This window comes from Canis lupus, chromosome 13, assembly GCF_003254725.2.
Source record: "Canis lupus dingo isolate Sandy chromosome 13, ASM325472v2, whole genome shotgun sequence".
NCBI lineage: Eukaryota > Metazoa > Chordata > Mammalia > Carnivora > Canidae > Canis > Canis lupus.
In genome coordinates, this window is record NC_064255.1 from 28,280,140 (window position 1) to 28,304,465 (window position 24,326).

General features: G+C 38.9%; 1 long non-coding RNA gene across 1 annotated transcript; it reads right to left on the reverse strand.

Annotated features, from left to right (window-relative positions):
* Positions 1-245: 245 nt before the first annotated feature.
* LOC112662447 (uncharacterized) lies at positions 246-20,427 on the reverse strand. Its single transcript, XR_007401822.1, has 5 exons — positions 20,370-20,427; positions 19,417-19,474; positions 19,208-19,275; positions 10,179-10,411; positions 246-589 (listed from the first exon to the last, which is right to left on the reverse strand). It is a non-coding gene; the product is annotated as an uncharacterized LOC112662447 (long non-coding RNA).
* Positions 20,428-24,326: the final 3,899 nt, after the last annotated feature.

Genomic DNA, 24,326 nt, shown 5'->3' on the forward strand with positions numbered 1-24,326 from the left:
ATCTCCTGCAACTTTGTGAAGCCCTGTGACTAAGTTCTGGCTAAGGAGAGATACAAGTAGAAGTTTTTAATTTTATAAAGACCAGTTTTTAAAATATGCTTGCCATGGTTTTCCAAAGTAACATATTTCTCTTAAGTTTTCCTCTGGCAATTTTGGGTTGCACATTGAGGTCTATGACCTATGATGAGCTATTTTTTATATATGGCACAAAATAAATCAAGATTCATATTCCTCCATATGGATATGTAACTGTTTGAGTACTATTTATTAAGAAGACTGCCCTTTCTCCTTGGAATTACATTTGCATCTTTGTTGAAAATTAGTTGTGCGTATTTGTGTAGGTTTATTTCTGGATTTTCTATTTTCTTCTGTTTTTGTATTTGTCTGTCTTGATGTCAGAACCACATTCTCTTGATGATTATAGTTCTGTAATTCATCTTGAAACCAGGTAGTGTTTGTCTTCCCACTTTGTTTTTCTTTTCAAAGATGTTATGGCTTTACTAAGTCCTTTGCATTTTCATATGTTTTTAGAATCAGATTGCCAATTAAAAAAAATGGTTCTTGATGTCACTCTGATGAGATTTTCTTTCTGTAGAAACACAATGAGGAACAGGCATTCCCAAGGTAAATAATAATTGACACCTCTTGAGTTTGTTATGATAACAAAGTAATAACTCACTATTTTATTTTGTTTCCATATGTTGCACAGATCTAGGTAGTAATTATAGATTAAAATATATACCTTCCTGGGTGCCTGGGTGGCTCAGTGGGTTAAATGTCCAACTTTTGATTTGGGCTCAGGTCATGATCTTGGGGCCTGGTATCAAGCATGGAGTCAGGATCCATGCTCAATGGGGATTATGCTCCAGATTCTCTCTCCCTTTGCCTATCTCCCTGTTTGTGCACACATACAGTTTCTCTTTTAAATAAATAAATCTTTAAAAATAAATAAAATATAGCACAATGTATTCCTTTCATCTATTACTATGTAGTTCTGTCTAAGCACATTTCTATATTTTGAATTGGTAACAATTTGCTGCAAAAGAATAATACACATGAAGATGTATAGCATGGAGTAGGCACTTAGTAAATATTAATGTCCCCCGACTTTTCTTTTTTTTATGTAGATGATATTCCTGTAGAAATTGAGCTAGCAGATCCTAAGATTGCCTCTCTATTTAACATCCCTGTGATTTTTTTTCTTTTGAGTACCAAGTGTATAATTGGATTAGGGATATGATAATAAGAATGCAAATGCACTAATTTGTTATCATCGATGGGCAACAGTTAGAATATATGAAGTTAAATTTCTTACCCAACATTATCATAAACATAATATTCCTAGCCAGTTTTCCTCACAGCTACAATACAATGATAATTAATGTTCATCAAGCAACATTGACGAAAAACACTGCACTGTTTTCTGAATCATCAAAAGGAATCAAATTCCCTTCAGTTAAGTTAAATAGTAATCAGTCCCTTGTTTTCTTGAATATTGGTGAAAGCCTTAGCCCTAACTAGCAGTTTGACTTAAAAAATTACAATGTCTTTGATTTTTGGTAAACTTCTGCTTAGCTATGGTGGAATAATAGGCATCAGATGTACTTATCACTTCCAAAGGCTGAAAAACTGAACACGTGATATGCAACCCTGGTAGCCATATCCTGGACAACAGCAGCACAGGATAGTAACCTCTTGGAGAAAGGAAACAAACAGGGCAAGTTCTATAATTATTCTGGCTCATTGGCTAGAAACCGGATCAAAGACATAGCTCAAGGAGTGGGAACACCCCAAAATCCCAGCAGACTCCCTGAATTGAGCAAAAAGAATTGAACATTTGGGGAGGCCTTAGAAAGCTAGGGTGAAGAATGAAGAATGACGAAACCTGAAATTAAAGGAGAGAATTGCACAGGAAGAGGTTCTGGGAGAGGTTCCCTGAAGGGAGCCTGCTTCTCCCAAAGCCTATGTCTTTGCCTCTCTGTGTCTCTCATGAATAAATAAATAAAATCTTTAAAAAATTACAGATTGATATCCCTTATGAGCATAAATGTACCTATTCTTAATGATTTTTTAGCAAATCCAATTTAAGAATATTTGGAATGGATAATGCACCACAACTGAGTAGGAGTTATCTCAAAAATGTAGGCTAGTTTTAACCTTTGCAAATCAATGTAATTCACCATGTTAAGAGACAAAAGAAAAAAAGTTCATAGATTATCTCAATAGATGCATAAAAGCATTTGACAATATTGGGGAGCCTATATGAAGAAAAAGTCATCAAATCTTACTTCTCACCTTATGCAAAAGAATAATTCCATATTGATGATATATCTAAATGAAAGGGCTAAGATTATAAAAATTCTAGAAGACAACAGGATTATGTTTTAGTAACAAGAATAGGAAAAATATAAAGGACACAAAATGCACAAACAGTTAACAATCTGTATATTAAACTTTTCATTGAAATTAAAAATCTTCCAAAGGCACTGCCAGGACAGTGAGAGATTACCAGATTTGGAAAAAAGGATGGGTTACAAAAGGGAAGGGGGAGACTTTGAGTGTGATCAATATATTCATTGTCCTAACTGTTGTTTTAGAGTTGTGTAGATATGATAAAATTAATTTAATTATGCATTCAAAAATATGTTTACTGTAGTGTATATCAAGTGTAATCAAATCAAGTACCAGTGAAATTGAAGAAAAAACAGTAGAAATCATTCAATTTCAAAAGAAAATTATTGAGGGGAGAGAAGAATAAACCACCAAGGAACTGTGAACAATATTAAGTCATTTGCCCTGTAGAAAACAGGAGTTACAGATGATAGGATGATTACAGCAAAACTGTATGAAGGAATTATGATGGACAATTCTCCATACTTGAAGAAAAATGCTCATTTAGAAATACAAAAGTTCTGTGAACCCCAGGCAGGAAACATTACAATGATAACTGTATCTAAATACTTCACAGTCAAATTGTTGAACACCAAAGATAACAGAAATTTAAAGCAATCATGAAAAAAATGAGCAAATTTCTTTTTTTTAATAAAATATTTTATTTATTTATGAGAGAGAGAGAGAGAGAGAGGCAGAGACACAGGTAGAGGGAGAAGCAGGTTCCATGCAGGGAGCCCAATGTGGGACTTGACCCTGGGTCTCTAGTATCAGGCCCTGGACTGAAGGTGGCACTAAACCTCTGAGCCACCCGAGTTCCTCCATATGAGGAACAGTAATAAGATTACCTCCTTTCTTCTCCTTAGACAAAAATTGAAGCCAGGAGAAGATGAATTCACATCTTTAAAATTATGAAAAAAATAGAAACTCAGAATTCTATATCCAGTAAAATACATATTTCAAAAAACTGAAATAAATGTATTTTCATAAAATTAAAATTGAAAGAATTCATTGGCGTTTGGCTTGACCTACCAGCGATGTGAAATTATGTTGTTCAGACTGAGGTACATCGATGTCATGTGCAAAGCCCAAGCACAGAGAACATTAGGGTCACCAGAAAGAACCCATAACTGGGTAAATACAAAGCACTATTTTTCATTCTTACATTTCCCTTGAGGGATAACTAACTATTTAAAGCAAAAATAATTGCATTTCCAGATGCGATTTATAATAGATATAAAAGATGAAAGAAAAAAAATAAAAATAAAAGATGAAAGAACAACAGCACAAGGATGGGAGAAGCAGGAAAAGTAATTATAGTATTTGAGGTTATTGCATTTGTAAAATAAATAATACAAATGACAAGTGTGAAGAATCTGTTGTGTAGTGTGTGGTGTACAATATAGACTCAACAGATCTCACTGAGATGTAATTGACCTATTAGTTTCAGGTGTACAACATGAGTCTGTATCTGCATATATTGCAAAATAATCACCACAATACGTCTACTTACCATCATCACTACACAATTACACATTTTTAACTCAATAGATTTTGATAATTTAAAGATGTATATATTTTAACATGAAGGTGACTACTAAAAATAACTCTAGCTAAGAATCTAAGAGACAAAATAAAACAGAACACTAACAAAATGCGCGAGCGCGCGCACACACACACAAATCAGTGCAGGAAAGAAACAATGGAGAAACAAGCCTCAAGGGACACTGAAAAGAACATAGACCGAATCCAATCATATCAATAAGTACATTGAATTGTGGGTTAACACTCCAGTCCAAAGTGACAAAATAAAATGGAACACTAACTAGCTAAAAACTCAAGACCCAACAATCTGCTGACTACAGGAGACGTACTTTAAAAAAAAGTTACAAGTTAGTGGAAGATAAAAGGATGACAAAGGGGTACATCATGCAAATACTGATTAGAAAGAACACTGAGCTGGCTGTATCAATCTCAGAGACAACAGACTTCAAAAGAAAGAGTACTACAGAAGATAAAGTGGGGCATTGCCTAATGGTGAAAGGGAGAATTTCTCAGAAAGAACAATTATAAGTAATCTATACTTAGTAACAAAGATTCAAAATTCATGTGCAAAACCAATGTGACAAAAGTGGAAATAAATAAAATCCACTATGTAATGGAAGATTTTGATATCTTTCTTTCATGTAGATGAAAAAGTATATATAAAAATATCCAGAAGCATACAGGAGACCTGAACAACAGTATCAATCAATCTGACTTAACTGGCATTCACAGTGAAGTTGCATACAGCCACAGAAGATGAAACTTTTCAAATGCACATGGCAAGTTCATCTCTATCTAAGATAAGCCAGATGATGGACCAAACTTTTGAAAGTTTGAAATCTTACAGAGTGTTTTCTCTGACTTTAACAGTGTGAAATGAGCTATCAATAAGATATTCTGAAAGAAATCCCCAATTTATATTATTAAGCAACATAAGTATAATTAATCCATGGGTTAAAGAAGAATTCACAAGAAAAACTTAAAAATATTAAAAAAGGAAAGATAATAAAAGGAAAACATAAAAATTAATGAGATGACACCAAAACAGTATTTAATATAAGAAAACATTAAACTTTATATATTTATATTAAAGTATCAATAGAAAGTTTTAAAACTCAATGACTTTTTCTAGATCATATCAATATCAATATCCTGCTTGTGATATTGTGCTATAAAATTTTAAGATGTTACCCATGAAGAAAAATGGATAAAGGGTACAAGAGCTTCCTCTGCATATATATCTACAGTGATTCCTAAAATAAAAAGCTTACTTTTAAAAATACAAAGACCTGGGGTGCCTGAGTGGCTCAATAGATCTTGATAATTTAAGGATGTGTATTTTTTAACATGCGCATCCCAAATCTTGGTTTTGGCTCAGGTGATGATCTCAGGGTTGTGAGATTGAGCCCAAGGTCAGGCTTCATGCTCAGTGTGGCGTCTACTTGAGATTCTCTCTCTCCCTCTGCCTCCACCCTTGTTCACACTGGCACTCCGTCTCTCTCTCAAGTAAATAAATCTTCAAAGAGTCAAAGACCTAAGTATGTTTTGGCAAGTTATAGACCATGGGCCAAATCCTATCTGTATTTTAAATAACCCACAAGCTAAGAATGTTTTTAAATTTCTCAAGGGTTGTTTAAAAAAAGATTATGTGACAGAGCCCATATATGTCTATCAAAACCCAAAATGTTTACTAACTGAGCTTTGCAGAAAAGTTTGCAGCCTTTGATCTAGCAGTTTCTGTTCTGCTCTGGAAATGTAACATGACATAGCCCATTCCTCCATTAATTAAAAATAAGAACTCTGGACAGAATTCAAGAGCAGTTACTTTATAATTCTTTAAAGTTAACAAAAGTGGACAAATGATGATGGAAACCAAAACTTACAGAAGTGACCCACACTGGGGTATGTCTTCCAGAGTATTTTGTTTATTTTTGGCTCTGCTAAAAGAATAAACTATTGTAGGTTATATGGAAATGGCAGCTAAAAGTCAGGTAACAACTCTTCACTGATTAGGAAACACTACTGATGCAGTACAGACTTTCCTTCTGCCTAATGGAGCCAGGGAGAGAAAAGGTGAAGTGAGTCACAAAAGGAAAACAAGAAAGGTAAATCACTGTTTTTACATAGGCTTCATGGACTTTTTAATAGTTTTTTCTTGCAAAGAATCTTCTCAGTGAGATGTATGCCTTTGATCAATGTCCAGAGTCCTGATATAGTTGTTTTGGTCGTGGTGGTCTGGTTGTAGTGTTGATTTCTGGAGATAGGATTGGCTATGCCCTTTACTCAGATATTCCCAAGGTAACATCATCATTTAACAGTAAAAAACAAAACCAAACCAAATGACTTTTGGGGGAAGAATTAAAGATATCCTTCCTTGCCACTAAAAATGAAGGGAAAGAACTAAAGATAGTATTAGCATGGTAGTCTGGTGCATTGTTCTGGAAAGAGAAAAAGCATGAGATAATTTTGAAACAAGAACATGGGGAAGATGAGTGCCCGAGAAAAAGTCATTATGCAACCTGTAGGTAGGAAAAAAATCATTAAACTGAGTACTTAGTGAATGATTCTAGGGTCTAAGAAATGACAGTAATTAACATACAGGAAATGCATCTTTGGATACTGGCACATTGATTTTTGTCATCACCTTGAGTTGTTTCGGATCTGGTGATTGCTTTTGTGCATCACCAATTCCTGATTAAAAAAAGGGACAAATGGTTCAAGTGAAAATTACCCACCTCAGAAGTATGCATGAAACTTTTGTCCATTTTTTCTCATGCTTGTTCCTCTTTAGCCATTCTGTCATAAATGGTGGAAGTGGAACAATGAAATTGTGTGTGATAAAAAATTAGCCTCAGAATGAATGGTAATGAAATAGGAAATTGGGAGGGCAAATGAAAGCAACTGTGGTTCTTTAGGCTTGAATGGTGACTCTCAGGAAAGAAGTATCGTTGGAGAGATCCACTTACTCTTTCACTCATCCAACAAATATTCGTTAACCTCTTTCCAAGAGCCACGCACCGCTGCGGGTACAGCAAAACATAAAGCAGAATTATCTGCCTTTCTGGATTTGGGATCAATATAACCATGATATGTAAGTAAATTTTGTCATATGCTTTACGTTAAATAGGATATGGAAGAGAGAGTGGAGAACAGTGTTGTAATTTTTTTAAGATTTTATTTATTTATTCATGAGAGACACACAGAGAAAGGCAGAGGGAGAAGCAGGCTCCTTGGAGGGAGCCTGATGTGGGACTCAATCATGGGACCAGGATCACGCCCTGAGCCAAAGGCAGACGCTCAATCACTGAGGCACCCAGATGTCCCAGAAATGTTGTAATTTTAAATGGGGTTGACATGGCAGTCCTCACCAAGTGACTATGCTTGAGCAAAGACTTGAAGAAGGGTGCCCATTGAACATCTAGGGGAAGGGCACTGTCTTCAAAAGATTCTTGGGCATGCTAAGTACCAGTACCAGTGAGCATGGCAGGAGTAGTGTGAGCAAGGGGAAGAGGAGGGGAATAACAGAAGGCCAGATTAGGCGGGGCTTTGCAAGCAGTCACAAAGCCTTTGGTGATTATTGTATGTGAAATGGGGAGTCACAGAGCAGAGAAGCGACCAGGTCTGTTGTGATTTGGAAAGCTGATGAAGAGAGCTGTGTGTTGCGAGGAGAAAGTCAAGGACTTGGAGCAGACTGAGCAATGAGTTGATGTCTCCTGCATGCAGTTCTATTAGCCTTTTATTCACTCAGGTTTTACTGCTGATGTTAAACCCACGTGGTCAAGCACCAACTTGTTAGCATGACATTCAGGGCTCATCTCCATCTGGCCATGGTTATTACTTTCTAGCATCTTCCAAGGCTCCCTCCTTACCCCATCTCACCTTCCTGGTATTCCAGATAAAGGTGTTGGGTAGGTAAATAGTGCATTTTGGGGTGTCCAGTTCTGCCTACCTATAGGGCCCTCGATGTGTCTCTGGAATTCCTATTTTTCCTGGTTAGCACAACCCATGACATTTTACCGCAATTATTCATATTCCTGTATTTCTCATCTCTAGCTCCGATTTTCAGTACACAGGAGGCACTCTGAGTGAGTCCATTATACTGGATACAATAGCAATCAATCTAACCACTTGGTTCAAGTTAAAGAGATATTTACATTGATGCTAAGTCTAATTTCAAAAAAAAAATAAGGCAGTTCACAATCAACAATCTCTATTTCAAAGGAATCACAGTGATGACAAACCTTGAGAAACTATCAAAAGGTCAGTGAGGTACTAGGGGAAAAAATGGGTATGGCTAAAACCCAGGCTCAGCATATCTTTTCTTCTTTATGCTTCTTAATACTTGACATATATTATGCATTTATTTGTAACATTTAATCCCCCACCTGGATGAAATCTCCATTACAGCAGAGACTAGTCTTTGGTACTGCCAGGTTCATATTTCCTAAAATCATATTCAGGTGTTTGATAAATATTTGTTCAGTGAGTGAATGCTCACATTAAGTGAACACTAAGCTTGGCTATCAACACCGTTTTTATCATGCAGATTTTTTTTCTTTCTGATAAAAGGAACTCTAACAGATTTTTCACAAAAGATGAAATCTTTGGCTTGTCATTCATCTCATAAAGAAATTTACTCCACTTAATCTCACAAGGTCTTAAGCACCATTGGTGAAGACAACCAATGGAAATGATGCTTGAAATTTCAGGAGTGTTCCTTAGGCAATTATTACTTACATTGATCCAACAGTAAAAGCCAGTGTAATGACTACTATGAGCATAAATTATATTAATTTTTAATGCTATAGAATATTAACTTTTACTAAATATTAACTTTTAAGTCTACAGAAAATGGAAGCAAAATAGCTCATAACTAGGTTTCTGGCAATATAACTTGGGAAACAGGTAGAATCTAGAACTGTATAATAATACATGAGACATTGAAACTTTAGCCTTCTTTACCTGGAAGGATAAATATTGACCTAGTAGTCTCTGGTGAGTATGCAAACATCTGAATATGATTTTCTCATTTGACAATCTTCAATTATAATTTTAGACTATAGATTTTTAAAGTCTAGATGATCATTTTCCAGTGAACCATTAGTTTTCTAGAAAACTGTTAGTTTTCTAGTCTATTTGCACTTTTGCTACTGACCTTTGAGGTTTTAATTCAAAGGAATTGGTGATATAAGAATTCTGAGCAATGTTGCAACCTAATAGCAGTCCTGTGAGAGCCACCTTATCATACTTTAGATATATGTATATGTTTATATAAATGCATGAATATGTGCATATATACATACACACACACACACACACACACACACAGTTATCTTTTCCTGGACCCATTCTGTTGGCCTCCATATATATCTCCATTCATGAGAAGAGAGTTCTCTTGATTATGCCATTGGAGTAGAATTTTATTAGTTTTCCTTATCAGAGTACAGTTATTTTGAGAATATTCTGATTTTACTATGAGAGTACTGATTTTACTATCAATCATTCTTTTTTGTGGTCCACATACATGAGGTAAAGAAAGCTGACTCTCCCTCTCCAGTGCCCTCAGACCCAGATTCCATGTGTGTAGCCTGACTAAGCTGTGCTGTCAATGCATTCAGCTCCTGTAGCCACGGACGTAGGTTGCAGAGGTAGAGAAATGATTCAAGGTAGGCCATTCACTATCACCCTGACTCAGTTCCCTGACTTTTGTTGGCATGCTCAGGGAAGCAAATGTTTTTTTTCTGCTGGAACAGATGCCATAATGATGACAAACCTGAAGCCACTGGAGTCACCAGGCAGAACCCGTGAATGAGCTCCACCTGGAGGATCCAGAGCAAAGAAGTAGAACATGGTGATATCATTTGTACTCAGGATCATGATTCCTCTAAGCTAGATCTACTGCTGGACATCTTACATGAGCATCTACTCCCCCATCTTACTGAGATAGCTTGGATCCGATTTTCTGCGCCTAGCTACTGAAGGAGTCCTAATTGAGGCAACCACACTAACTAGCTTCACTGCAGGAGATCTGCTCATATCCCTCCTCAGTTTCTCCCTCTGCCAACTGTGAATATTAACTTTTGTCTGAAGGTGGTAAAAGTTGTAGAAAAGAATTTTAATAGATTACCAACTGATGTATAGATTAAAAGTGATGTCTGATACTTCTGGCCAACATGCATTCTTTTGAATATTTAATTTTGCTATTCTTGTAGGTCTGTGATGCATAGCTAAAAAAAACCTACCATTTATTTGTCTTCATTATATGCCAGAAACCTCTAGGACCAGGAATGCACAAATATAAGACATGGTCATGGTCAACAGCTTCCTCTCTACTATGGGCAACTTGAGGAGAAAGAGCAGAAACTACTCTTACGTCCGGTAGACAGTGTTGAGCGACCCATGGTAAGCGCAGATAATGAAGTGCAGATAACTTTTGGAGATACACATAAGAAGAAGCAGTTGCTGCTGGCTTTGTCTGGGGATGGGTTTAAAAGTAAAGAAAAAATTCATTAGGGGAGAAAACTTACCTTTTTGGGAAAAAGTTTGTATGTCATATGCTCATCATTTCTTATTTACAATCTCATTTAATCATAGCAAGGGTATAAGATCCCTATTTTATAGATGAGGAAATCAAAGCCATGAGAATCTGAACAATGTTACATGGCTAGGTCATGTCAGACTCAGGATTCAAACCCAGGTCTAAGCGGAGAATAGATGCTCTTTATAATTTTGCCTTAAAATCTAAGGAGGAAGTGGGAATTCAGAGGAGAAAAGGCAGTCTAGAGAACATGATCATAGAAGTTCCTTATGCTCAAAGGGTCCTTAATCAGCACCAGTGTCATTTGGGCAGCCTCTTCACTACCAATACCCAGCTCTGGGGATGAGATAGGTGAGTTCCAGGAGCTGACAATGGGATATGAATGATTGTATTATTTACTGAGAATCTGAGACTCTTTGCAGTACAAGCACGTTTGTAATTTGCAGAGTGCTTCGAGCTCCAGCGAAGTGTGTGAGTAATGCAGATGCTCTGAAGAGGCTTGAGTGGAAAAATGCACATCCCTTCCATTTTATCTTGAGATTACCTTCTGTATTGCCATTTCAATTCCTTCATGCCCTAAAATACAGTGTATACCTAAAGACCTCTAATCTGATTTTTCTATCTGAAGCTTACTTTCCTCATTGCAAAAATACAAAAAAGAATCATTTGGGTTTTAGAAATGCAATTGTCTTATAAAAGCCAACATTAGAGTTGCATACCCACTGGTTGCCATCTATTCCTTGAGACAATCAACATATAGAGGGCCTTCTATGTTCTTTACACTTTATTGAGAACTATGGTTTTAGGAACAAGAATTAGTGACTGTACAGTTAGGGTTAACACACATGAAGAAAAAGCAAGCTAGCATTTCAAGATCCATCATCTGGCAAGCACTACATTGAGTTTGCAAACATTCTATCAGTGGAGTCTGAACAATCCTCTTAGATAATGTTTTTAGCCCAACTTACAAGCCAGACTCAGAGGGATAAGTAAAGGTATAATTTATAAAGAAAGGCTTGCATATTTTGAGGGCTTAACGTGTGCCAGGTGCTCTGCTAAATGCTTCTAGGGTTTAATACAACCCTCAGTACACTCACAGAATCCCCTCCTTGCAGATAGGAATGCAGGCTCTGAAGTTAAGGACTGCCTAAGTCACACAGGTAGAAAGTGTGGAAGACATGCGAGAGGGAGGCTGCCTGACACTGACACTGTCCCCACACTTCTGCTTTTTATTAAATGTTTTGCAAGTCCTCCTTGCAAATCATGAGATGAGTAGAAAATAAATGATCAGGGTAGCCCGGGTGGCTTAGCGATTTAGCCCCGCCTTCAGCCCAGGGCCTGATCCTGGAGACCCAGGATCGAGTCCCACGTCGTCGGGCTCCCTGCATGGAGACTGCCTCTCCCTCTGCCTGTCTCTCTGCCTCTCTCTCTCTTTCTGTCTCTCATGAATAAATAAAAGCTTAAAACGACAACAACAACAACAACCAGCATTTAAAAAAGAAAAGAAAAGAAATGATCATGAATTCATAGATAATAAAACCTAGCTACTCAAATGATTTTAAGAAAAGCCAAAAGAAATATCTGAATGTAATATATAAAAGAAACAAAAGTAGTTTCTGATAAAATAAAAATCTATAATTCAATAAATATAAAACCTGTTACTGCATTATAAATGCTTAATTATATACATATTTATTCATTATAATTTACTATGTATATTTTATTATATGGAATTACTGACAGGTGAACACTCTGGAAGACAGGAAGTCATCCAATATGCCAATATCATAGGCTTGCAAGGAATGTGACAGCTACAAACACACACGATCTCAGTATGCACAATCAGCAACTCAAATATCATAGTTATTACTCTTGGTGATTTTCTCAATGGGTAACAGCCCTTGGTAATAACAGTCTAAAAATAACAAATTAAGATCTTTTCTCACTTTACGTGGCAATTATATTCTTGGGCAATTATCTTATCTTAAAACCATGAAAACAGTACTCTGAGAGTGTGTATCATAATCATAAGCAATTTATTAATGACTATACAGCAGGATCTTTGAAAATCATATAGGATGGAAAGCAATAAGACAGATTTTTGTGTGAGGGACAGTCCCTGACAGCACAGAACATCTAGCACCCTCGGCCCCTAGTATGGGTCACTATGTCCAATTCCTGGGAAAAACAAAAATATATCCTAGGCATTTTCAGAATGCATTTTGAGGAGTTGTACTGCTGCCCTTGAGACTCACTGCCTTCAAGTTAGCGAGCATGGCATAGGACTCTCCTGTGAATGCAGAGTCATAGCAGCCAAAGGCTGGAAGAGAAAACAGGATGCTGCTTCTTCCAGCAAATATCTCCCAAGCATCAGGCATTTCTGCATCTTTGTCAGGACGCTTGCACATAATACTAATATTCAGTATTTTTCTTTCAGAGACTCACGTCCTACTATAAATACCAATTGCCCTCTTAAATGGAAAATAAGAATGGCTTACCATAAGTGAAACGTAAACTTAACGCATGATAATCACCTGGCTGATTCAGTGGTTGAGTGTCTGCCTTTGGCTCAGGTCATGATCCCGGAGTCCTGGGATCAAGTCCTGCATCGGGCTCCCTACAGGGAGCCTGCTTCTCCTTCTGCCTATGTCTCTGCCTCTCTCTCTGTGTCTTTCATGAATAAATAAAATCTTTTAAAAATAATAAAAACGTGATGAATGAAACAAACAGGAAATAGCAAAGAGAAGATGATGTTATCAAACTCTAGCTTGATTCTGTTGCCAGCTGAAGAATCTCAGCTGGACAGCTCTTCTCTTTTGGCTAACCACCACATTAAGCCTAAATTTGTCTCCTCAGAACTTGGTCTGATTTCCAGAAGAACAGGTCTATTACCTCTGCTTTATGATGACTCAGCTGTCATTATCCTCTCTCTGAGATAAGCAAGGTTTTGATATTATATCTTATGAGTATATAGCCTCCTTGCATAAGGATTTACTCTTTTTATGAAGAGAGGGTATTATGAAGTACCTGTTACACAATACTAATGTAGACATTTAAAATATATTTCTTTTGATTTTTTATACAACACTCCAAGGTATACCTCAACACTCCCACTTTACTGATGAGGAGATTAAGCCATGGTGCATTTGCATTGAAGTAGTTTGCCCAAAGTCTCGAAACTGGTTAGTGGCCAAGCCAGGATGCAAACTCAGAGCTAATTACAAAGCTCAGAGAACTTGTACAATTTCTTTTGTTAATTGACCATGGAATTCAAAGTCATGGTAGCATAGAATTTCTTAATTATACAGAGATAAGGATTTAAGGTGATTTAAACTGCTCTAATACCTCTGTGGTGATGACTTAGCCCTAACCTAGTGGTGCATGAATCGAAAGAGTTTTATTTAAGCCTTGTCCTGTTAACTTAAGAGGGTAACTGAGAAGACTCACATTAAACCAACATGATGGCTCTGTTGTTTCTCTGCTGTTTCTCTGTTAGTTCCTCTAACATGTCCCACAAGGGATGCTTTAAGAGGGAGCTGGAGTCTGGGAGTGAGTATGAATGAATGTTAGATGCTCTGGAAGTGGGTGTGATTACTAGACAAAGCTTCTATGATGGTGGCTAGATACTTCTGGTGGCTGCATGAGGCACATGTTACATTCTACATCAACTGGGCCACAAGGTGCCATATATCTGACCAAAAGTTATTTCTCAGTGTGTCTGTATGTTTCTGAAAGGGGTTAGCTTCTGAATTGGGAGATTGAGTAGAGCAGATAGTCCCTCCCCAGTGTGGGTGGCATTATTTCATCTATCAAGAGCCTGAAGAGAACAAAAAGAGGAAGTTTGATTAGCTCCCAAGATATCTGCCTTCTCTTGCCCTCAGCACTCCTGGTTCTCTAGGCTTCAACTCCAGAATATACTTATTGGCTCTCCAGCTACCACTGCTGGCCTTCCTGGAACTCCAGTCTGCACACAGCAGATTGTGAGACATCTCAGTCTCCATAACTGTGTGAGCCAATAGCTTTTTTAAAAAAAATTTTAAATATTTTATTTATTTATTTGACAGAGAGAGAGAGAGAGAGTGAGTAAGTGAGCACCAGCAGAGGGAGCAGCAGAGGGAAAGGGAGAAGCAGGCTCCCCACTGAGCAGGGAGCCTGATGTGGGGCTCAATCCTAGGACCCCAGGATCATGACCTGAGCCAAAGGCAGATGCTTAACCCAATGAGCCACCCAGGTGCCCCTGAGCCAATAGCTTACAATAAATAAATCTCCATCTGAATTTCTATATCTATAACCATATCCCTTCTCCTGTGCATTCTGTTTCTTGAAGAACCTTGACTAACACAAGATAGATGTTAAAATCAGGGACTACAGGAGGTGCAGATAACCAAACACCCTTAATTCTCTCAAGTCACCCTCTATCGGATGTGCAGGTCACCTGAAAATTAAAATGTACTTTCTCTCCCTCACTTTCAACAAGCGCTGCACCCAGCTTGGAAACACTTCCATTTCAAAGACTCATTTTTCTTCTCAAATCTCTGACCTTTCAGACCTTCCATCTCAATCTTAGTACATCACATTGCCTCCTACTTCCCTGGAAAAAAAAATGCAAGTCACAACCTACACATCTTACCTCTATCCACATCTGTATTTTCCTCATTCCCTTCTGTCACAATAGAAAATTGGCTCTTCACCATTGAAAGGTCATCTGCTCTGTGCGTTATAAATGTCATCCCCCTCTTAGGGGCCATGCTTCAATGAACTGACTCCACTCTCAATTTGTCTTCACCTCCTTCCATTTCTGCCAGCCCCTTCCCACCACCATTTGTACATGCCAACCTCCGCCTTCTCTCTAGGCTACTCCAACAGACATGTGGCTTTAATTCCCATGTATTTACTAATCATACCTAAGTCTTTATTTCAAGGCCAGACCCTTATTAACTCCTGGCCCACATAAATAATAGCTGTGGGGGGAGGGGAGAGGGAATCTCCAATTGGGTACCCTGTAGGCATCTCCACCATCTTCCTTCTCTCAATGTTGCTCATCTTGACATGGTCATCCACTGCAGTCCAAAGCAGGGCCTAGAAATCAACCTCAATGGGTTCCTCTTCCCCTGCCTTAGCACCTGAGATAACCAGTCATCAAGATCCAGTGAGTCCTGTTGTCTCTCAGATGGCCCCGTCCTGCATTCTCCACTACCACTACCTTAGTACCTGTCCTTCACCTGGAGCACTGTAGCAGTACTCTCTTGATCTCCTGGGGTAGTCTTGACATGGGCATCAGAGTGACTACTAGAGTAAACCAGGATATTATTGTCTTCCTGTAACCTCCAGGATAAAATACTAATTAGTAAGCATGGTACCTAAGTCTTTTCTCTCCTTATCTATATCTGTCTCTATCATCTTGTGCTTCTCTTGGTGACAGTAGAATCTTCATCCTTCCTCCTAGCTAAGGCTATGCCTCCCCTCCTCTCAGGAGATTTACGGTCTTGAACCCTTCCCTTCTCTGGTTTACTCGATGTGCAATTCTCTGCCAGATACATAGGCTTTCAAAAATGCATCAATCTTTCTTACTACAAGAAATAATTAAATCATTAAAGAAGTAACACAAATTACCCTTTGTTCCCTGTGTTTCAAGAATACTGATCTGATTTTTGTATCTCAAATGTATCAGTATCGGCTTACTATTTGTCAGACACTTTGCTTAGTGATTTGTGCTTCAATTAATCCTCACAACAGTCAATGAGATGGACTAGTCTCTTTTGTTCTTAATGTTCAATGACTTGTCTAAAGTCACCTAGATAATCGATAGAAAGAACAGTATTCAACCAAAGTCGGTCAGACTCCAAAAACTACACTCATAACAAGTACATTGTACTACAGTATCTAAAAGATGAGATGGAAATGAAAGGAAAAACATAATTATATATATCTTAATATATAATATATGTAATTTTATATGATGTATACTATTATAAACGTTAGATCACATATTATATATGTAATATTAAATAATATGTAATGTATAAAACATGCTGCAATATTTTATAGTTTTGGTATTATATATTTGTATATAATATATGTCTACATCAGCTAATAATATTGAGTGTTAATATTTATTAAGCATTTACCATGCAAAAGGTACTATACTAAACATTTAACATATGTTATTTCATTTAATTTTAACACATTTGGTGTTATTATAGTATCATTATGCATGATGAAATGTAAGCTGAGTAAATTGAATAGATTAAAAAAAATTCTTTTTTGGTTCCGAGCATGGAAGTGTTTGTATTTGAAATCTGAGGTGTCTAGCATCAATGATAATGCTTAACCACAATGCAATACAGAATATATCACCCAGAGTCACCTGGGTGGCTCAATGAAGCAACTGACTCTTAATTTTGGCTCAAGTCATGATCTCAGGGTGGCAAGACCAGGCTCCATGCTGAGTGTTGAGTTTGCTTAAGATTCTCTCTCTGTCCCTCTGCTCTCTCTCAAAAAAAGAAAAAAATATGTTACTCATTAGTATGCTATGAAACAAAATCCCAGGGAAGAGATTTTATTTACCAAGTACAGTGATTCATAGTGTCTTGTAATGTTGAACATATTTTTTAGGTAGAGCTGCACCTGCAATAATGTGAAGGTGAGTATCCCCCATATTGCCCAAGGCTGGCCCCTGAAGTACTTGGAGAGGAAGAACTATGTGGATGGTAGTATCATGCAGTGATCAACAACTTGGGCTTTGGAACCAGAACCAGAGTTGGATCTCAGCACAGTCACAACTTTGTGACTTGGGACAAGTTCTTTTTTACCTCTTTTATTATTTATTTATTTATTTATTTATTTATTTATTTATTTATTTATTATAGTCTCTCTCACACACACACACACAGAGAGAGAGAGAGAGAGAGAGAGAGAGAGGCAGAGACACAGGCAGAGGGAGAAGCAGGCTCCAGGCACCGGGAGCCCGACGTGGGATTTGATCCTGGGTCTCCAGGATCGCGCCCTGGGCCAAAGGCAGGTGCTAAACCGCTGCACCACCCAGGGATCCCTCTTTTACCTCTTTATCTATAGTTTTTCAGTCTGAAAATGCAGATAATAATAATCCCTATGTGCCAAGAATGCTTGGTAGATTGATTATAACAATGCAGGAAAAATACTCAGCCAATGTCTAAAACATTAAGTGCTCAATAAGCATTAGTTAGTATTGCTTCACAATGTAGCATGAGATTAGGCTTTAGAGTGTTGGCCTCCAAAATTAGATTTATTTCTGTATTTTCATCGTCAGCTCCTTTATGCCAAAAAAAGAAAATATTCTCCTCTTCCTAAAACATCACAATGTATCTATCTATTCATTCATTTCGATGTGCCAGGCATTCCTCAAGGGTCTAAGAATGAACAACAGCATATGGGTTAATGCCCTTCAATGATTTCAGAATGACAGAGGTAGGAAGCCACATATGCAAGTATAAAGTATACTTTATACTTATACAAGTATAAGCATGTGACAGTATAAAAATTGCTGCAGTCAGGTACCCCATATGAAAATTTCTTAATCATCTTTCAACACAAATAAGTATGGATATCACCTACCATCTGAGGTCTTCTTTGAAATGCCCATTGAAAAAACAAAACATTTTTCCATCCTCAACTGTCACCATTACCTCATCTACTCTCTGTAACCATAATATTTTGAAATTTTTCAATCTTAAATAAAGGGATATTTGAAGACCAAGACCTTGTGTTTTTATCTATGTGTTTGTTTGTTTGTTTTTTTTTTGTTACCCTTTTTTAGGACTTTAAGGTTTTGGATAGTGCCTAGAATGCAGACACTCAGATAATGGAAGGATGGACAGGAGGGAAGGAGAGAGGGATGGAGGGAAGGAGGGACAGATAAATGGATACATAAGTGACTTCAAGAGAAATAGACTGGAGAAAGACATAAATTTTGGTTGACAGAAAAGAGATACTTTCTAGTACAGGAGGTGTTTGAGTTCCTTCTAAAAGGTAAGATTTCAGAACAAATACAGTGTATGTGCGGTGGTGGGAAGCTGGTGGGGGTAAAGCATTGTAGATGGAGGGAAAAGTATAATGTAATGATGTGTTCATCGAGTGGCAAGCAGATCAGACTGGAAGCTGGAGGAGGAGAGCAGAGGGATGGAGACAGAAGAAGTCTCAGACCTGGCTTGAAGCGCCTTGGAAACTACGCTAATGAACTTGGGCCTTCAATCCATCATGGCTTCTCAATAGGGAAGGGTGCCTCTCTTGCTATAAAGCTTAACTGTGATGGAGGACATTATTTCATCACCTTGAGCTAAGTATCAGTACTTCATTAAAACTGAGAAGAGGCGGACAGATCCAACAGTGTTTTCTGGGAGCCTAAATCACAGGGTTTTGGCACCTCTGAATTTAAAGGGAAATTGAAATCTCTTCAATACTCATTCAGGCTAAAAGTACTTTTAGAATTTCCAAGAAGAACAATTGAAAACACAAATCTGTCTCCTAACAATGCTTAGGCTTTGGGATTCTTCCTGCCTTTATTCTGTTGAATGAGACAGAATGGAATGAATAATAATATCTGACATACTCTTACATTGCATTTCTAGAGCACTCTCACAAAAATGACTTCATTTGATCTTCATAAAAACCCTGTGAGCTAAGCACTATTATCTTCATTCAGCAGCGAGCAAACAGGAACAGAAATAGTAAGGTAGGCAAGTTGGATTCTCTTACCTTTCTCTTTCTCTGCCCGACCCAGCTGGGGCAAGTTTTGAGGCCCTTCACAGCTGAGAAAAGCTTTCCTTGGGGTCACATATGTTGCAAAAGAGGCCAAAGGTAAAGGGGGGATGGAATACATCTTAAAATGCTACTCTGACACTCGTCATGATTATCATCATATAATCCCCATCACCGCTTCTGAAGGCAAGTGTAATTGTACCTACTTTGTAAAAAAGGACATGAAGCTCAGAGAGGTTAATAAACTTGTTCCAGTTGGCCCAGCTGCAAAAGAGTAGGGTCAGATTTAAACTATTTATGGCCCCCAATGTACATACACATTCCCTTTTACCACTTCACACTGCCATAATGTTAGGAGTATGGGCTCAGAGCTCAGACTGCCATGTTTTTTGTTTTTGTTTTTGTTTTTAAGATTTTATTTATTTATTCATGAGAGACACAGACAGACAGGCAGAGACATAGGCGGCTCCCTGCAGGGAGCCAGATGAGGGACTTGATCCCAGGACCCTGGGATGACAAACTGAGCCAAAGGCAGATGCTCAACCACTGAGCCATCCAGGTGCCCCCGACTGCCATGTTTCAATACCAGTTGGCCTTATGACCTTGAGAATCTGTGCTTCACGTTCTCATCTCTAAAATGGAGACCATATTAGCAATTATCCTAGGAGTTGCTCTGCAAGTAAATTGTGACAACATATGTCAAGTACTTCAACCATTCCAAGCACAGATATGTGTATTCTAAAGTTATCATATTATGGGTCTTCAAATTAATTCCCTTCTCCAGTCCCATACCCAATCCCCCGATCCTATAGCAATTATCTTCTGTGGTGCTAGGGCCAAATTGTCAACTAGATTTGACACTGTTCTCTCTGCAGTGAGTTGGTCTGAAAGCCTGCCTGGTCCCAACCGGGTCCCTATAAGTCTCACTGTGTCAGCTCAATCCAAAGGTTGGAATTTACTGCCTAGACTTTCCTTGCTTGTCTTTCAACCTCCCTGAGCCTCAGCTATTTAGATTGGAGCTCCAGAAACACAATTAGCTTTTGCCAGATCCCCTTTAGAGGATGACAACCTTGTGTCATGTCCCTAGCATACTGGTAGGTGTTCCTCTATCTGTATCTGTATACTTGGAACGATAAGACCTGCCCTGTATAGCATTTACATTACTGAAGATTGGCTCTGTTTCCTCATGCCTTGCTTCTGCTTTCTGTTGGAATTTTGCATCCCAGAAGCTATGTGAGGTCATAGAGAAACAACTCCAATCAACCAAGCATGGTCTCTGTCCTCAAAGAAAGTAACCAGGTTTTAAGCAATCAATTATACAAATTATCTAATTATAGTTGAGAAAATTTCTTTGAAACAGAAGTAGAGAGTTCTTTGAACAAATGTAACAAGAAGACTCCCACCTCATCTGAGGATTCAGGGAAAGCTTCTTTCTTGAAGAGGTGAAAACACAAGTGGTCTAGGACTCCCCAGGATGCAGCCTTTTTATTTATTCAAATGTTCCTACGTGATTTGGAAGGGATAGAGAAAAAAGTGATCATCTCTAACAGTCTCAGAGCTGTGCTAGACTTTCTAGTTTGCACGAGTGATAATTATAACATGATTTTAAAAAAACCTTTTTATTAAGTACACGTCAGGTACTTTGCTACAGACATCACATCAATCTTGTTTTCTCAGTCTGATAAAAATCATGAGTCAGATACTTTTCTATGCTCTGGAGAAACAAAGGCTTTGAGGAAGAACAATTTCTGCCTTCAAAAATGTCACAGTGGAATGATCCCCACCACAAATCTGAATCGTGTCAGTCTGGTTGAGCTGGGCTATGGTGCCATCATGTATTCGTTTTCACTTAAAGCTCATCCATATACTAGTTCACAGTTTTGTAGGTCAGAGATCTGGTCAAGCCTCTGTTCTCTGTTTAAGGTCTCATACGCATAAACCAAAGTGTCAGCCAGGTGGGGCTCCTAGAGGGGGCTGGGGAAGAATTAACTTCCAAGTTTGTTCAAATTGAAGGCATAATCCAATTCCTTACTGGTGTTGGCCTGGAGTCTCTCTGGGCAACAAGAGGCTATTCTCAGGTCTTACCATGTGGCCCCTCCATCTTGCAGCAGAGGACCTCCTCCTCACCACATCTCCCTTGTGCTTCACATCTCTCTGGCTCCTTCTGCCACCAGGGCAGAGAAAACTGCTTTTCAAGGACTCCGTGTGGTTAGACCAGATCCGCCCAGATAATCTCCCTCTGAACCACCTACTAGTGTTAATTGCACCTGGAAAATCCCTTCTGCTGTGTAAGATAGCACAATCATGGGAGTAACATCCACGCACAAGGTTTATGGGGGCCATCTAGAATTCTTTCTACTACACATAACAAATAGCCCTACAGTTCCAGTGACTGGAAACAATAAAGATGTATTTCTCACCAATAAACAAGCCCATCGGGGGTTAGCCCTAGCCCTGTTCTCTCATATTCTCACTCTAGAAAACAGACTCATGGAGCAGCTGCCACTATCGGTAGTATCACCAGTTGCAGAACGAGAATGAGCTGGTGAGTTGCACACTAGTTCTTAATGCTTCTGCCCAGAAGGCAGAAACATCATTTCTGATCACATTCCATTGACCAAAGCAGATGACATGGCCGGACTACCTTCCAGGGATGAAGGAAGTGCAATCCTACCAATGGCTTGGCAAAAAAGGAGACCCAGAAATATTTGGAGGGGTTGAACTAATAAGGACCACAGTTCTTCCTTTGACCACCAAATATTTGGTTCATCTGCCTTCTACCATACATAATACACTCACTCTCCTCCCCTTCAAGGGGGAAATCTAAGTTCCATTTATTTGCACATTGCATCCAACTTCAGAGTTTGGGGATATGTGGGAATCTCCACATCAAGAATAACCATGATATTCTTTGTAGTAGGTCTAATGGCCTCCTTGGTGTTCTTGATAGAGAAGGAAATAGGCTTCAAAAGTGAAGGTCAAGCAACCAATTAAGTGGTGGAGCCAGGATAGAAATCTAGATCTCCCTCTTCATGACAGCCTTGTTACTTCATTCCCAATTGACAGAGTAGGAGGCATTATGAGGGATGCTGCCTGCCTTCTAAACCATTAGTCTGAGTAGGAAGTCGAGCACAAAACAGAGAGCCATCTCCACTCTGGTCTGGCTACAGTGAACATAGAGAGAGTGAAGGCAGCCTCATCCCCATCCTGCACATGTGGGATGGGAGAGTGTGATTGAGCAGATTCTCGAATAATGAGTAGTTTTCCTGGTGGGTGACAGAAGAGGGAGGAGTTCCAGAAATGAGAAAGAGAAGTGGCATGTATAAAACACTGAGTAGGCAGGAGAGAGTCCCCATCAGTGGAGTACCCAGCTGGGTGTGGGAAGGGATGTCCTTGAAGCCGGCTCTGGCTGGTAATAGATCTTACAGGGCTGGGGATGCTCTGCTGGAATCTGGATTTCATCCTGTGGCAGCCACAGAAGGATTTTCGGAAGTGACAAAGATAATCCAGGTCTTCTGAGAAGTGGATGCCAGAACGCAATTCCAGAGGCAAGAATATAATTAGAGACACATCTGCGAGGGAAAATGGGAAGGGGGCCAGGGAAGGCAGGGGGTATCTGACACCTAGCAAAGGAAGGAGGAAGAGAAGGTGGTAAAAGCATCCTAGAGCACTAAAGTCAACTGAACATATCTCAAAATGATAATAAGAGCAGAGGCATTTTTAAGCTAACTGACTATTAGGGAAAAAAATACAGAGAAAGCTAAAGTAATAGAAGGTGCTTTTCTGTGTGGAACTGGAGGGGGTAAAGTGTGTGGGGAAGAACATTTGCTCACTGTTCTCAACTGTGCATGCGTGCATCCATTTAAACCTTGTACACATGTTACTTTAATAAACATGAAATATACATGTGTACATATGTATATTTAAACCTCATGTGTGCATTACTAATTAACTGGAATGAAATATGTACATGTTACACATATGTGTTTGTGTGTGTGTAATTAAATACTGTGATTTTGGTCTAACCTGTAGAGAAGAGGCTATCATTTTGAACGCAGTTTTGGGGTATCTTCTGCATGAGGCAGACTCTACATGAGATTCATGACCGTTTCTCTCTTAGGCTGTATTTTTCATTTCCTAAAGCTGCCCAGGGATTCATATAAAAGACTGTGTTTAATGTAACCTTTCCAGCTGTGCCTATTAACCACTGACCTTTCCTCTTGACGAATCTTCATCCATTTCAGCCCTGGTATGAAGTTGTTTGAGGAAACGAAGGGACCCAAAAGGTCTTTGAAAAGGAGGCGTGAGAAAGCTGTAGTAAAACTGGCCGTGGGTGGGAGAACAGGGATCCTGGAAATGTGTGCCGAAGCAAATAAGCTCATGTGCACAGATTAATGAATAAGGGTTTTCCAGAAACAGGGTCAGGGAAACCAATCTTCAGGAGCAGAAAGTAGCCAAGTACAGGGGGATAGATCGTCTGAGAAGACAGGTGACCCGAGCGGATAAGGGTGAGAGCCCAGAGCAGCGGAGGTCTCCCAGTAGAAAATTATTACCAGATACACCTCATACACTTGACTTTGCTCTCATATTCACATGTGTGTTTGTGTGAACACACAACACACACACACACACACACACACACACACACACACCTGATGATATCACATTACTTCTATAGTTTTCCCGGACCCTGAAACACCCAGAGAGACACCCAGCCATGCAAGCCTCTCATAGCCATTCACCTGGTTCTCAGGCCAAAGGCTCAATGGTCTTGCATTTTTGATTTGAGGAAATACACCTTCTCTCAGTTTACATGCCATTGAACCTGGGGGGCCCTCAAGTATGGGCTACATGCAGGTGTCCTCTCTCTACATGAACACTTGTTCACAGTGCACTCAGATGAAAACTTGTTTTGCTCATATCCCCATCTCTACCAGCTGGACCTTGAGGTCAGGGCAGGAGCTGTGTCTGGGTTCCCACTAAGCACAGGGTCTGGTGGTTGGTAGATTCCCAGCTACCGTTTTTTTTTAGCTAATATGCACACTTAGTCTGAGGGGGGTGGGACTTAGCTGGGGGCAAAAGGAAGGAACGAATGGAGCCTCTCCTCCTCCTCTTG